Here is a 16,053-nt window from a genome sequence, read left to right as displayed (position 1 = left end):
GCATTCCATTTGCATTGTTTTCAAACACAATGTTAACTGTTCAAAGAAAGCTAAGAGCATTTGGTAACTGATGTAAATATGTATTAGAAAATAATGTATTGTGTCATTTGTCAATGGATAAAAAATAATGTTGCCAAGCATAAGAAAAGTAAACCATAGTGCAAATTTACCCTGAACTGGGATTTACATTCCATTTGCATTGTTTTCAAACACAATGTTAACTGTTCAAAGAAAGTTAAGAGCATTTGGTAACTGATAAGAAATGGTTAGAAATTCTAGGATAATTTGCTTGCACTTGATTTTCTAACGTGTCAAGATTAACTTTCTTGCATTGAGATGTATTAGCCTAAGCAGACTTGTGAGAAAATGTAAAGTTATAATCCTCGGGAATGGATTTCCTATTGACTCTTCAAGCATGTTTGTTATAGCAATTCAATGCGGTAATATTGGATGAAGCAAATGCTATAGGGGGTGGTTCAAGCTAGAGGGAAGGTGGTGAGTCGTGTCCCTCAAATGATAGGGGTTGAGGTACGGCAATGAATATATCCTGTGCTAAGGTTGGTGTTCTTTTGTTTTATTTTGATATCTTTTAAAGGGCTGGACAGCGAGTATATATGAAGCCCAAGGAACTATGAAATTAAAGTAGAAGTATATATGAATATGGGTTAAGCTACCTTTGATTTGAGAATCTAATGTCATTAAATGTTATTTAAGTGAAATAATTTGTTAAAAATCACAAACCGAAAGTAGCAAGTTTTGAACTCAAGTCATTTGCTTATAACAATAATTAATTAACCATTATGCCAACCTTAATTAATTATTAGAATGACATGTTTTTTTATATTCAAAGTAATCTTTCTTGCCTTAGTGGATGTTTTCCAGCAAATGCTATAAATTTGATTATTAATATTTATATAATAATAAGATGAATACAAGTTATATTTATTTATTAAAAATTAAGGTATATATTAACTTGTATACATAATAAATATTAAGTAATAAATGATTTCAAATAAATATTAGTATATATATATATACACACATTTTAGTTCTTCTATTATTTTTCAATGGTTACTAGTTATATCCCGATACTTTATATAAATCATTAAATAATAGTTTTTATGTTTAAATAAATTAGTTATATTCACATAAAAGTCATTTTTATTATTGTTCATATTTTTTAAGGAATATTTTTTTGGATTTTCTAGTGTATCCATGCGTATCTTGATTTTTCATTCATATCTATACGTTTCCAAAGCATAACTCGATACGTCTCTTAAAATTACCTTTCTGATACACGTTGCGTTTCCAATACTTTGAACCTTCAATATGACCATTAGCTTGTTCTAGCAGACTTGGGATTGAATCCCAATGCCACCAAGGGTATTGGGGTTATGGGTATGGGGAATAGGTTACCCCCATTGTGTAGCTCAATGAATCAAAAAAAAAAAAAAAAAAAGAGAAAATCTTAGGTTGGATCTTGATTTGTATTATAGTTTGGCTGCATGTGTCTGATTTGGCCCACACCCAAAGTTTGAATAATATTTGTCTGGGCCTAGGATAGGGACAAGCTTTCCCATGTTAGTTATAATACTATGACTTTTTATAAATCAAATTTTTTATTTAATTTTGGTCAATTAGAGAAAATATATAAAATTTTGTTATCTCTGTATAATAGTAGTTACCATGTATCTATATAAAATTTGCTATTTAAATATTATACAATAATATTAATCGTAGGTCTAGCTTAGGGGTTGTTTAACTAGGGCCTAGCTTGTACTTGTATTATGTGTAGACTTGCCCCCCCCCCCAACCTTGTCCCTATGGGCAAAAATGTTTTCTCCATTTCTGTCCCTGTTCTCGAGATTGGGGGATAGGACAAGGCCCCCATTCAGTGAGGAAAATTGCCATCCTATGATTGATTTGATTTAGTTTGTCAAATCTGTTAAATAATTTTGTGGGAAATGTCTTGAAAATAAATATTAGAAATACTATTAGTTTCACACTTTCACTATTAATTAACATGTTTTTATTAAAATATTAATTTCACTATTAATTGAATTTTGGATAAAATATTTTTTGTTATATATTCAAAAAAAATTGTTAACAACTACATTTTTTATAAATTATGTAAAAAAATAACTACTAATTTTCTAAAAACATTTTCTATGAACATGAATTGTCTCCTTTGTCTTACAGCTTCGTTGTGGCAAATTTAAGTTTTAGAAGCATTGAGTGGTAAACCAAATGGATTAAATTGTTTCCCCGATTTTGTCGTTTCCCATGAGAACAATAAAGTAAGAGAATAAATGAGCTCAGAATCCAAAAATTGCTATACATCAAAAAGACAAATTTCATTGGTCGAGTTATTTGAACACCTAAAAACCATCTAACCCACTAGCTTTGATTATTAGTTCATACTGAACTTGAGGTTATGCAGTTTTGAAAATAAAAATAGCAAAGAAAAGAAAATTTTACTAAAACAGTTTTATTAATTAGAAAATATTAAAAATCATAAACTAATAGAAAAATATAAATAAGTGAAAATAAATTAAATAGCTTAGTTTTGTAACTTACTTTAAAATTAGCAAAATTTATAAATAATTAAAAATTTATTATAATTAAAAACAATAAAAATTATTAATATACTTAGAAAAAATTTTATTAGCTAAAATTGATAAAAATTAATAAAACACAATTTAATTAAAAGCAATAAAAATCATTTTTTAATTTAATTTCATAAAAAAGTAACTCTCCTCCCTAATTCCTTCTAGATTTTTGGATTTTTCTTAATTTATTAAACAATACATAACCCAAGAATACTACTAAGATGGATAGGATTCAACCTGGCCCAATTAGAAATGTCTTAAGACTCTTGTCTAAATGTCACTTAATAAAGCCTATGCATTATATTTAAGAGTAATAAAATTAATAAAATATAATAAAAATAATAAACATTAAGATAAATAATAAAAATTTATCTAATAACACGTAGCCCAAAAAAAGTTTGGGTTTTTATAGTTCAATCCACCCTTAGGGTGGAGCTAAGATTTATAGGAATAGATTGAATCCTGACCATGGATTGATGCCAATCCATGGATAGGATGCGGTTTATAGGGGGGCTACTAGTAGACTAGAAGGAGGGGGGTGCAATTTCAGATTTTTGAGGTAGAGTGCAATTCACTTATCCCAAAAAAGTTTGGGTTAGGCTTGGTATCACACCGTACATCACACAAGCCACAACTATATATATAAAGAAATCTTAACTAACTACGCAATTATCAAAACCCTTGCCCTCTCTTTCTCTTTCATGTCCCTTATCCATCCCCTATATCTTTATTGGTTTTTATATTTTTTATCCCAAAAAATTTTGTAGGGTAAATTAGAAAGGCCCCCTGTACTATGGGGTCTGTGACAAAGACCCCCTGTACTTTGTTTTGCGACAACGACCCCCTGTTCTATGGGTTCTATCGTTATAATATTTTTTAATCCCAGATAATTAAGAGAAAACACTGTTCATCTTGTCCGATCTACGACACCCGAACAGCAACAGCGTTAATCAATATCTCTCTCCCCCGATCTCTCATCTTCCTCTATAGGGACTGCTCCAAAACCCAAATGCATCAGACTCTACAGAGTCATGTTCTTCCTTTCATTTGTTTTTCTTTCCTTCATCTTGTTTTTCTTTTTCTTTTTCTTTTCGATGGATTTGGAAGGCAGATTGTCGTGTACGTGATGGGGCAGCAGTGACTTGGTTTCGGGAGAGTATTACACACTCTCATAGACTGTTTTCTTTTGTTTTCAATCGATTGTGCTGCTGATGTCGTTCCCTGGATGAGTTATGCTGTTGTACCAGATTACTTATCAGGAATTCAACACTGCTGTATCTGTGAAAGCTGTAACGCATTATCGTTGCAGAAGACGCTCAACTTTCTCCGCTTGATGTCTCTCTCCGCTGTTTTTATAGGAGTGGCGATGGAGATGGAGGAGCTGGTCTTCTTGCTTTCCGAGCTTGAGTAGTACTGGTCAAGCACGTTGACTGGCGTGTCCGAGCTTTGAAACCATATATATCAAATACCGACTGGTAGCCGTCAATCACTATGTCTTGCATCATTCTGCAACAATCGAACAGGTTCTCCTATAACCTGGAGAAAATAACAAAATGGATTTTAAGAGGGGCTAAAAAGAACACATCTCATTTGTAAAATGGGAAAGTGCTTACTTTATTTACATATACACGAGAGGAAATCTCTTTTTTAAAGCAAGGGAATTGCAAGGGAAAGAACTAACTGCCGCTGCTGCAACTATCGATGGCTTGAACTCTAAAAGTCTGATCTCTGTATAAGTAATAAGGGAGATTGTAATGATCCAATCGAGAATTACTCTGATGTACAATTACGAAAGAAATATTTCTATATGCAATAACGTTATTTCGATTTACCATTTTGAGCTTTAAAGATAATCTCTGTTGCTCTAGTTTTCAGATCATGTATCAGAAGCGGTTCTTTGATTTTGAATAGAGAAAGGAAGTAACAAATAAAGGAGAAGGGCGTTATCGAGCGCATTCTCCACTTGAGTGCTCCAAGTATCAGGAGCTCCATTCGCTGTATTGTTTGTGTGTTGAAGATGATTCCTTCTTCCCTCTGTTTCAGCAAATCGGTGACTTCTTTTAATACCGGTAGCATTTAGTAAATGTATAGAGTTTGATTCGATTAACGAACGGAATAGAGCGACGAATAGGACAAAGATAGAAAGAAATAAGAAAAAAAAAAAGTACATTCTTTTACCTGGAAATCAGTAGGGAGAACTCTGTTTTCTTCATTTTCGCTGCAAGGGAAAGGCAAGACATTGCGACAAGCCTCAGGATCCACGGCTTTCCTTGTAGCAACATCAAGATCGCTTACATCTTCAAAAGGATCGAACCGATGATGAGATGACGAGTGAAAATGCTACATGATGAAGGGTGATTTGGCACGACTTAGTAAGAAGAGGTTACTTGGATGTGATCTGCTTGAAGGGTGACAACTCAGCCAAAAGAACTCAATTCGCAACGATTAGAGCTCAAGTATTTAGTCACCTCGGCACAAAGGCACCTCAACACCCAATTCAGTTCGGGGCTAAAGAACCGAAGTACCAGTTCGGGGCTAAAGAACCAAAGTGCCACGTAATCGACTCCAAAAGCCTTCCCAATGGACCTCGAATTTCTCGGGATCACGATAGGACTCATCCTCACTTCGCCCGAATCGAAGGAAAGCGATAAACCTTATCAATTGACACATTGCTCTCCTTCAAAAATGGAATATATCTTATCTATGCAACCCGGAGATCCCAGAGTTTTTTTGTAAGATCCACGGCTACTCCACTATATAAGGACATCGAACCTCAAGGCAAAGGTACGCACGATTATTTGCTCACTAGCACTCTAGCATTCAAGTATTCAGCTCGCATCCATAATATAGTACTGACTTAAGCATCGGAGCGACCTCATCGGGTTAGCCACCCCGGGTTCTCTGATATATTATCTTGCAGCTTGGTAGGCACCCAGGGTTGTGCCAGGGCCAGAACCAGAATCAGCCTGGAACTAGCCAAAACGTCCATCGATCCCCCCATCGGGGTGAGGGGACCTCGCAGGTGTCGGTTCCTCCCAGGGGTCAGGCTTCACCCCGTGGGAGGAGAGATGGTCAGCATACTCCTCTAGTCTCACAAGGAAACTTTAGAAATAGGCCCGAGGATAGTCAGCTCAACAGGGCCAATCCGGTGCAACACTCCCAACAAGAAAACAACGGATCGCAAGGAGATAACAACCAGCCCAGAGCTTGAGATGCAAACTTGAGGCAGGACCCCTCGGTGCCTCGTGACAGCTAGTGCAAACTCCACAACCAGACAAGAAGGAACCAGGATCCACCTCGCGACAATGTCCATAATGATGTTGAGATACCAGATCAGACCGATGTCAGTAGCACCAATGCCAGCCAAGCCAAGCCAACAAGCAGAGCGAGCTAAAGAAAAGGAAGAAGTGAGCTCGGTGGCAACGAAGACTGCGCTTCTCTTGCTTTGCCGGTCATCTCCTCCGTCTCTCGAGCTCCTAGCAACCCTAATGCTGAAGGACTTCAAGGTACCCCCGTTAGATAAGTATGACAGGTCATTTGACCCCAATGATCACGTGGATTCTTTCCAGTCTCAGATGCACCTAGCTAGGGCTAATGAATCCTACATGTATGTGGCATTCTCCACCACGTTCAGGGGGGTAATCCAAACCTGGTATCGGAACCTCACACCGGGCTCCATCAAAAGCTGGGCACAGTTTTCCAATCTATTTACTACGCATTTCATTACCACCAAGAAATGCCCAAAGTTGCAAGAAAGTCTTCTGAAGAGGGAAGGAGAATCAATCAGAAGCTACGTAAAACGCTTCAACGATACTTGCCTGCAGATACTGAACTTGATCCAGTGGTGTGACTCACTACGGAAAAGAAAGGAATCACCCATAAAGAGTTCAAGTGGCACATGGTAGCCAATAAATCAAAAGATATCACCGAGTTCCTTAAGTTGGCAAACCAGTTCATCGGTACCAAGGAGGATATCAACCAAAAGATTGATAATCCACCGGTGGAAAAGAGGAAGAGAGAGAATGAAGGGACAAGCAATGGTGGGCAGAAAAAAAAAGAAGAGCATGTCCTTGAGCAGTGGAAGAAGCAAGTCAAGAAGTCAGTCCCCTTCACGCAGGCACAAGTCAGGTCGGCATTCCAGGACCCTGCCCATGGAGAGAACAAACTATACACCTTTGAATCCTAAGCGATGAGAGATCTTAATGGCTATTAAGGATTCCTCCTTTGTTAAATGGCCTCCTAGGCTAAGGTGAAACCTAGCAACAAGAAACTCGAATTTCTACTGTCACTTCCACCAAGATCATGGACACAACACAGAAAATTGCAAGAATCTCCATGGTGAGATCGAGGAACTTATCCGTCACGGGTACCTAAGGAATTACATCCTGCGAGAAGAAAGGGGGCAAGCAGACCGATAGGGGAACCAGAGGAGGAATGCCCCCGAGACCAGCAGGCAGAATGAGCAGCCACCTCGGCAACTGCTAGAGGAAAGGTCATTTCGCGGAGTGATCAATATGATTACCGATGGGTTCATCATTGCCGGATGTACATTAGCAGTTGGGAGAATCTCGGTATGCGAATTGGAAAACGAAGGCGAAAATCCGCCAAAGCGACCTCGACTCGAAGAACTGATCTACTTCACAGAGGATGATGGGTGCAGGATCCAATACCTACACGGTGATGCTTTAGTAGAGAAGCTAAGGATCAATGACTTTGAAGTGAAACACATCATAGTAGACTCAAGCAGTTCAACAGACATACTCTTCAAGGAGACCTTTGACAAATTACAGTTACAGTAAAGCGACCTGAAACCAGCAGATACACCTTTGATAGGGTTCAACGGCAAGGAGGTCCAACCTCTGGGTCGAGTCACAGTACCCGTGGAAGCAGGCATGTGGCCAAACATTGTATGCTTTGAGCACACATTCTTGGTAGTCACGACTCCCTCCCTCTACAATGCAATAGTAGATTGGCCTATCACCCACGTTTTGCGTGCGATAGTGTCCACTTACTACTTAGCGATGAAGTTCCCAACTGACTACGGGGTGGGAGTCGTGTGTGGTGACCAGCTCAAATCCCGCATGTGCTATGTAGCCACTTTGAAAGGAAAAGCAAAGCTAGTAGAGGACATCGAATTCGAGCAACCAGCGGAGTATACCGGCAAGTGAGCTGCCCCGAAAGAAGAAACGGTCCATATACTAGTCTCTGCCACCAAACCAGCCAAAACTCTTTAGATCGGTGCCTCGATAAACGAACCACTTCAAACCCAACTAGTAAGTTTTTTACTTGAAAATTTAGATATTTTTGCTTGGTCTACAACAAAGATACTCGGGATTGATCCAAAAATTATAACTCACAAGCTTAATGCCGACCCTTTAGTTAGGCCAGTAAGACAAAAGAAATGCAACATCACCCCGAAACGTTAGAGGGTATTCGATGAGGAGGTTGGGAAGCTCCTCGCAGCAGACTTCATCAAGGAAGTCCATTACCCGAGCTGGGTGGCCAACCTAGTTCTGGTGAAAAGGACAATGGCAAGTGGCACATGTGCGTTGACTACACCGACCTGAATAGAGCCTTCATGAAAGACTGCTTCCCACTGCCCAAAATCGATCACTTAGTGGACATGACCTCAAGGCATGAGTTGCTGAGTTTTCTAGACGCCTATTCCAGTTACAACCAGATTATGATAGATCCTGCTAATGAAGACAAGACCGCTTTCATAACTAAGCTCGGGCTATATTGTTACAAGGTCATGCCCTTTTGATTGAAAAATGCTAGGGCAACATCCAACACCTTGTAAACAAAGTTTTTGAGCCGTTAATCGGCAATAAAGTAGAATGTTATGTTGATGACATGGTCATGAAGACCTAGTTTTCAAACTTTTTGTTGAATGATTTAAATGATGTTTTTCAAATTTTAAGAAGATATAACATGAAATTAAATCCGAATAAATGCATCTTTGGAGTCACTTCGGGTAAATTCCTAGGCTATATAGTCAACCGACGTGGCATCTAGGCCAACCCAAAAAAAATAAAGGCGATCCTAGATATGAGACCACCCCAAAAAATAAAAGAAGTCCAGAGGCTGACTGGCCGGATAGTTGCCCTGAGCCGCTTCATGTCTAAATCAACAGACTGATGCCTACCATTTTTTAAAGCTATAAAAAAGAGCAAGAACATCGAATGGACCGAAGAGTGCCAGCTCGCTTTTGACGAGCTGAAAAGGTACTTAACTACCGCTCTAGTTTTAACTCGGCCTGAAGAAGGGGATGTGTTAAAACTATACCTCTCCGCAAGCGATGAAGTAGTTCGTTCAGTACTGATCAAAGAAGTAGATCGGGTCCAACAACCCATCTACTATGTTAGTAAAGTTTTGCAAGATGTAGAGACTAGGTACTCGGAGATTGAGAAACTAGTGTACGCACTGGTCATAGCAGCCCGGAAACTTCGCCCTAGGGCTGTTCATAAGATGACCCAACCTAACCAAGCCGACTAACCCGGACCGACCCAACCCGATTCGGCTGGGTTTTCTTTAGCACCTATCAGTTTCGGGTTGTAAAAAATCATAAACCGATGGTTCAGGTCGGTTTTGGTTTTCACACACCGAATTGACTTATTAGTTAGTAGTTACAACCTAGTTAGTTCCTACTTAACTAAGTTGTCTCTATCCTAGTTGCAACATAACTTAATTTCTAGTCTTCTAGTTAGGAATGACATTAATGGCAAGTATTGTAAGATAACTAAACAAGGAATTTTTTTGGATAAGTTTAAAGAAAATAATCAAAGGATCCTAGTTTCTATGGTCTTACACCAAATAGGCAACCAATTACAATTAGAATTAGGTGTCCTTTTTTACTTAGATTAGAAGGTTTCTTGAAATATACAAATTTCAATCTTCTTTCTCTAATACAGTTTGACTTTCTATTTTCTTGATAACTTGACTGGGGGTGCTCCTGCTTCACAAAGTTATTGGCCCGTTTTCTCTTAATTTATGTGTTTTCCTTACTGGATGATGTTGCTAGCTACTTCTCTGACGCCCAACCTACCAATTTATTACCATGGTTGAACTTAGAGATGAAATCGACCCAAACTGGCTCAAACCAACTAGGTCAATTTTGCTTAACGCAGGGTCGGTTTCGGTTTCAATTTCAAGTAACTCGATCAGGTTGGGTCGGTTGGAAAAATCTCAGTAAACCGACCCAACCCGACTCGTGAACAGCCTTACTTTGCCCATACTTCCAGGCCCAACAAACCCCTGAGATAGATTTTGCTTAAGCCCGAGGTGTTTGGAAGATTAACGAAGTGGTCCATCGAGCTGAGCAAATATGATATCCAGTATGAGCCACGACCAACAATCAAAGCCCAAGTCTTGGCGGACTTCGTAGCAGAGTGCACGCTCAGTGTAGCAACCCTTGAATTGACCGAGCTCACTCACATGTCGGGAGCGTCAACCAGTGCGGCGCCGGGCCCAATCAGAGTGATACCAACCTAGGACGAGGAGCCCTGAATCCTCCACATTGACGGCTCATCCAACCAGTAGGGAAGTGGTGCAGGACTAATATTGTACGGCCCAAGCGTGGTGAAGCTAGAGTATGCTCTCCAGTTCAGATTCGAGGCATCGAACAATGACGTAGAGTGTGAAGCGTTGATCGTTAGGCTGACCTTAGCAAGGGAAATGAAAGCGAAGAACCTTATGCAGCAATTCACAACTAGTGGTCAACCAAGCCACTGGTGAATACGAAGCCCGTGACCCAACTATGGCAACTTACCTAGCAAAAGTCAAAGAGATCTTGCATAGCTTCATCTCCTACTTTATCAATCAAATTCCAAGGTTCGAGAATGCTGAGGCCGATGCCTTGTCACGTCTAGTGAGCACGAGCAACAACACTATGCGAACTGTGTACATAGAGGACTTACCTTGGCCCAGGATTCTTGGGGGGGCAGAAGAGTTCGCTCCCGCGTTGCAAGCAGAACCGAGTTGGATCGACCCGTTCGCTGGTCATCTGCTCCACGAGACCCTACCTACAGAACGCAATGCGGCTCGGAGGGTAGAGCGTCAGTCAACCAAGTACGTCATCATAGACAGACAACTGTATAGAAGATCCTTCACACTCTCTTACCTGCATTGCCTGCAACCCTTAGAAGTTGAGCACATACTTCGCGACACCCATGAAGGTTTGTGCGGTGGACACTTGGGGGGTAGAGCCCTCACATAGAAAGTGTTAAAGCAAGGCTATTATTGGCCCACAATGAAGGCAGGTGCACTCGAGCTCGTCAAGAAGTGTGATAAATGCTAGAGGCATGCCAATATCCACCACCAACTTGCTGCTAATTTGAAATACCTCACCAACCCGTGGCACTTCGCGTAGTGGGGAATCGACATCCTTGGTCCTTCCTGCCAGTAACAGGGCAGAGGAGGTTCTTGGTTGTAGTAATAGATTATTTTATGAAGTGGGTGGAATTCGAATCCCTAGTAACAATCACAACTCGTAATATAGATAATCTCTTCTGGAAAAGCATAGTATGCCGCATCGGACTACCCCGGGTGTTGATATCCGATAATGGGAAACAATTCAAAGATGTTAAGTTTCAAAATTGGTGTGCCGAGATGGGGATTCAGCAAAACTTCACCTTGGTGGCACACCCCCAAGCGAACGGACAAGTAGAAGTAACTAACAGGGCGATACTTCACAGATTGAAAGCTCGCCTAGCTCGAGCAAAGGGATTGTGGTGGACGAACTGCCTAGTGTCCTTTGGGCATACCGAACTACTATCGAGCAAAGAACTACTATCAAGATCGAGGTACCCACATTACGATTTGAGGCCTATGATGAGGTAACAGGTGACGATGAGCTCTATACCAACTTGGACCTAGTAGAGGAGGTGTGAGACCTGACCTACATTCGGACCGTGGCCTACCAGAAGAGAGTAGCTTGGTACTATAATGCCCGAGTCAAGAAACGACAGTTCCGTGTCGGGGACATGGTTCTCTGGAAAGTTATGGTACCAATGCCCAGCATAGGTAAGCTCAGACCGAACTGGGAAGGTTTGTATCGTGTAAGGCGGATGTTTGGGGAAGGCACATATGAACTCGAGACTTTGGAAGGGAAGTAGGTACCTTAAGCAAGGGACATCGATAACTTAAGAAGGTACTACTTATGAGCCCATGACTCCAAGGTAAAATTCCTCTAATTCCATGGGACCACCGAACTAGTCAAAAAGACGACGGACTGGAGAGAGGACAATGAATCACTCCCAAAAGCCTAAGGGCCACGGTGCCGAGCTGACAAAAGACCTCAGCACTACAATAAGTCCTAGTCGCCTCCTCGGCATAGGTAGACAAGTCCTAGTTGCCTCTTTGGCATGGGTAGATAAGTCATAGTCACCTCCTCAGCATATGCGCAACGACCCTCAATCGCCTCTTTGGCTTGGGCAAGTAAGTAGCCTGTGCATAGACAGGTCGAGTATATACCCTATAGTGTTTATCCACCTCGGCAAACAACAATACAAGGTTATTCCTACTTGGAGTCTAGCTCGCTAGCTTGGCACTTTGGGATAACTGACACTTAGAAAAATTTTACTTAGAAAGATTTTTGCACATATAAGTCTTTTGATTTATTATGCTTCATTAACGAAAAGTTTAGAGTATATGGCAACTATTACTATAACTGAGCTCGGAGGCCCAAGACATACACTATATATGGGGGTCTCCAAGAGAAGAGGCATGTTCAAACATCAAACACCAGACTTTCCAGCATCTCCTCCAGTAGGTAGATCAGTCTCCATGTGGTCCTCCTCCACGTCATCTCGACCTGCCTCCTCTAATGGTTTTGCTTTGAGGAGTTCATCATCACTTTCTCCCTCGAAGGAGTTAGGTTCCTCGCCAGCCTCCTTCGCCATCTCTGGAGTAACGGAAGACATGGAGATGGATCCAAGATCGAGCTCGGGGAACTTCTCGCCTCCTGAATTGCGGTGTCAAAGATTTTGGTGCGCTCCTTGATCATTGCCTCAAGGTTTTCGTTCTCCCGATGGAGAGCTTCCTTCTCCCCATTGAGCTTCTTCTTTTCCTTCATTAGCAGCAGAATCAGCTCCTCCTGGCTCCAAGCTCCCTTTTATGCCCTAAGAATTTCACCCCAAGCTAAGTCCAGCTTGCAGTAAAGCTTCTGAGCGTTCTCTTCGGCCTCCCAAGTTCGCCTCAAGAGGATCTCAGATTGATAGACTAGCGAGTGGATAGTAGAGTTCACCTAAAAAAGAAACCAAGCGTAAGTACGATTGACAAAAGGATAAGAAAATAAACGAAGAGGCAGGTTACTTACCACCATACAATAGCTAGCTGCTCTTCCTCCGAGCTGACTTGTTGGCATGTTAGCCCACTCCGCGACCTCTGCAGGAAACACTATGACTTTGCTCTTAAGGAGCCCGAGCCTCGGAGTCATTATGCTTTCCTTTGTTGAGGGGGCTGAGGCTCGGGCACTAAAGTACCTTCGAGCTCACAAGTTGGGGTCTCCTCATCCTGATCTTCTTCCAGGTCAACAACCGGAGGTTGGGGACAAACCTCCTCCGCTGGGAGCTCAACAGAGGTTGGCTCTGGCGCTACGACCTCGGGCTCGACAAGAACCAAAGAGGTAGCCTCCTCTTGACCAGACCTTTATGAGGCTTTTCTCTTCTTCCTCTTCTGAACACTCTTTAAGAGGTTAGCGGCGTCAACGCCCATCATAGTTCCTGCAAAAGAGAAGAAAAAGAGAAATTTTTCCAGTTAGCTACGAACTGAAGTAAGTGCAAAAAGAAAAAAGAGAGAAGTAATGTGTGTGCCGAGGTAGAGGTCTACTAGGAGGACTCAACCCAGCTCGCACAAGCTTCTCCTCGGCTAGGAAATCTTCCATCTCAAGGCCAATGTCCCTCCAAAAATGGATGACTGCCCTGGTCTCTGCATCCAGCCTCACTCCGGGGTCCTTAATGGCCACTCGCCAATGAGTTGGGAATGGCCATCCTTCGGGGTTCCGAACAAAAAAAGTACCTTCTCTTCTAGGCCGATACCCTTTTCAGGTTACCGAATAGAACCTTGAACCCGGGGCGAGGTGAGATATAGTAACTCTACCGGGTGTTGCCGAACAGGCAAGAATAATTTTTCTTAATGGAACAAATTAAGCTAAAGATATCTAGAGTGAGAGGTCGGTTATACTCGTGAAAGAGCGAGATCTTACCAATAATAGTACTGATGGAGTTCGGGGGTAGCTGATCGATAGTGACACTAAGAAACTTAATAATTTCTATGATGAAGGGGTGGAGTGAGAAGCGTAGCCCAACTACGAGCTGCTCCTCCAAAACCGCGAGTTCATAATGGTCATGGACCCAATGGTACTAACCCAAAAGAATGTTGAAGACGAGAGTATCGGGGAGACAGTAACGAGCTATTAAGGACAACAACCTGTCCAAGGTCATCGTGGAAGGGCCAAAGTTGTCTGGATCCCAACCTCGAGTAGAAGACAAGACCCTCTCTCCGGAGGTCGGCCGCTTTACCTGAGGTTCGTGTCCCTCAAACCGCGCTGGCCCGACGTCAGGTAAAGGCATTTCTCCTAAAAGGTTCAAAGAGGAGCTCTCTAGCGAAGAGCTAGCCTCATCGACAAGAGCTGAGGACCGCACCTCGGCACCCCCGGGCTCACTAGAATCACTAAGTAACCTATCTATGCTAGCACTAGACAAATTGGACTGAAAAAGGAAAAGGAAACAGTCAATGCAAGAAAATGAACTCACCAAAGAAGGCGATAATGACCTCAGACACAAGGGGAGAGAATGGTGAGCTAAAGGACTCCGACGCGATCTCAGTAAAGCTTAGTTACACGATTCATGGTGAGGATAATGGGTCCTTCGGCCCCTATTTATAATCCACCACATCCAACAATCGACAGTTAAGATCTGTGCGATCCGACCACTTCCATGAAAACCAGTTACACGCTACCCGAGGACAAAATCGGTTGAGCGCGCCCTTTGACGTCCACAGAATTTATAAACAGTGTGATGTTTGCGCATAGCCGAGATGTGATCTGGGTCGTTTCTTGGTTGAGTTGGATGATTGAATAGGTCCGACCAACGGTCCACCCTCCATGTCACCTAGACTTCATGCCAAGTCCACTTGGACTCATCATGAACTCCCCGCACTGGGTCAGGACCCCTGGCACGAGGAGTGGGGGGCAATTGATGAAAGGTGATTTGACACAACCTAGTAAGAAGAGGTCACGTGGACAAGATCTGCTCAAGGGGTGACAACTCAGCCAAAAGAACCTAGTTTGCAACAATTAGAGCTCGGGTATTCGATCACCTCGGCCCAAAACCACCTCGGCACAAAGACACCTTGACACCCAATCTAGTTCAGGGCTAAAGAACTGAAGTGCCAGTTTGGGGCTAAAGAGTCGAAGCGCCACGTAATCGACTCCAGAAGTCTCCCCAACGGACCCCGAATTTCTCGGGATAACGACAAGACTCATCCTCACTCCACCCAAATCGGAGGAAAGCGATAAACCTTATCAATCGACACATTGCTCTCCTTAAAAAATGAAACAGATCTTATCTGCGCAGCCTAGAGATCCCAGAGCTTTTTCGTAAGATCCACGACTACTCCACTATATAAGGACATCGAACCTCAAGGCAAAGGTACACGCGATTATTTGCTCACTAGCACTTTAGCATTCAAGTATTCAATTCGCATCCATAATATAGTACTGATTTAAGCATTGGAGCGACCTCGCCTGGTTAGCCACTTGGGTTATCTGATTTATTATCTTGCAGCTTGGTCTAGCTCGCCACGCAACTAGTGTTTAGATCATCTTCTAGCTAGGAGCATCCAGATCACGCACCATCACTTTAGGAGTGACCACAACATAAATAACAAAAGAAGGAGAAAGATAAGATACAATGGAAACTTGGCAAACTTATCTTTTACTTACCGGCATTCCTTGTCTGGAGATGAATCGATCGAGATAATTGATAGCGAGATATGTTATGAATGGATCAAAATTGTTGGAGAATTGAGCCTGACAAAAAAAAAAATGAAGGATCTTGATTTGCACAGTAAGAAGCCTCTGGGGCGGGATTTGAAGGAATAACTATTAAAAATTGGGGAAAGGGAGAGAACAAGACTCTGTAGAATCTATTGCATTTGGGTTTAGAATAGAGATTGGGGGGGGGGGGGAAGAGAGAGAGAGAGAGAGAGAGAGAGAGAGAGAGAGAGAGAGAGAGAGAGAGAGAGAGAGAAATGTGGATTACTGCCGCAAAACAAAGTACAGAGATGACTGGTTTTTGTTTGTAGAATCTATAAGGGTAGTATGGGGATTAAAAAATATTGTAACGATAGATTTTAACGGAAGGGGTTTTTGTCTCACGGTCATAGTATAGGGGGGTCTTTGTCACAGACCCCATAGTACGGGGGTCTTTATAATTTACCCAAG

The 16,053-nt window shown here is 41.9% G+C and overlaps 1 pseudogene; it reads right to left on the bottom strand.

Moving 5' to 3' along the window:
- Positions 1 to 3,252: 3,252 nt before the first annotated feature.
- LOC148862638 (putative cyclin-D6-1) lies at positions 3,253 to 15,993 on the bottom strand (annotated as a pseudogene).
- Positions 15,994 to 16,053: the final 60 nt, after the last annotated feature.

The sequence above is a fragment of the Nelumbo lutea genome, chromosome 3 (assembly GCF_056320005.1).
Source record: "Nelumbo lutea isolate HS-2025 chromosome 3, American lotus-T2T, whole genome shotgun sequence".
Classification (NCBI taxonomy): domain Eukaryota; kingdom Viridiplantae; phylum Streptophyta; class Magnoliopsida; order Proteales; family Nelumbonaceae; genus Nelumbo; species Nelumbo lutea.
This window is presented reverse-complemented; position numbering and strand designations above follow the sequence as displayed.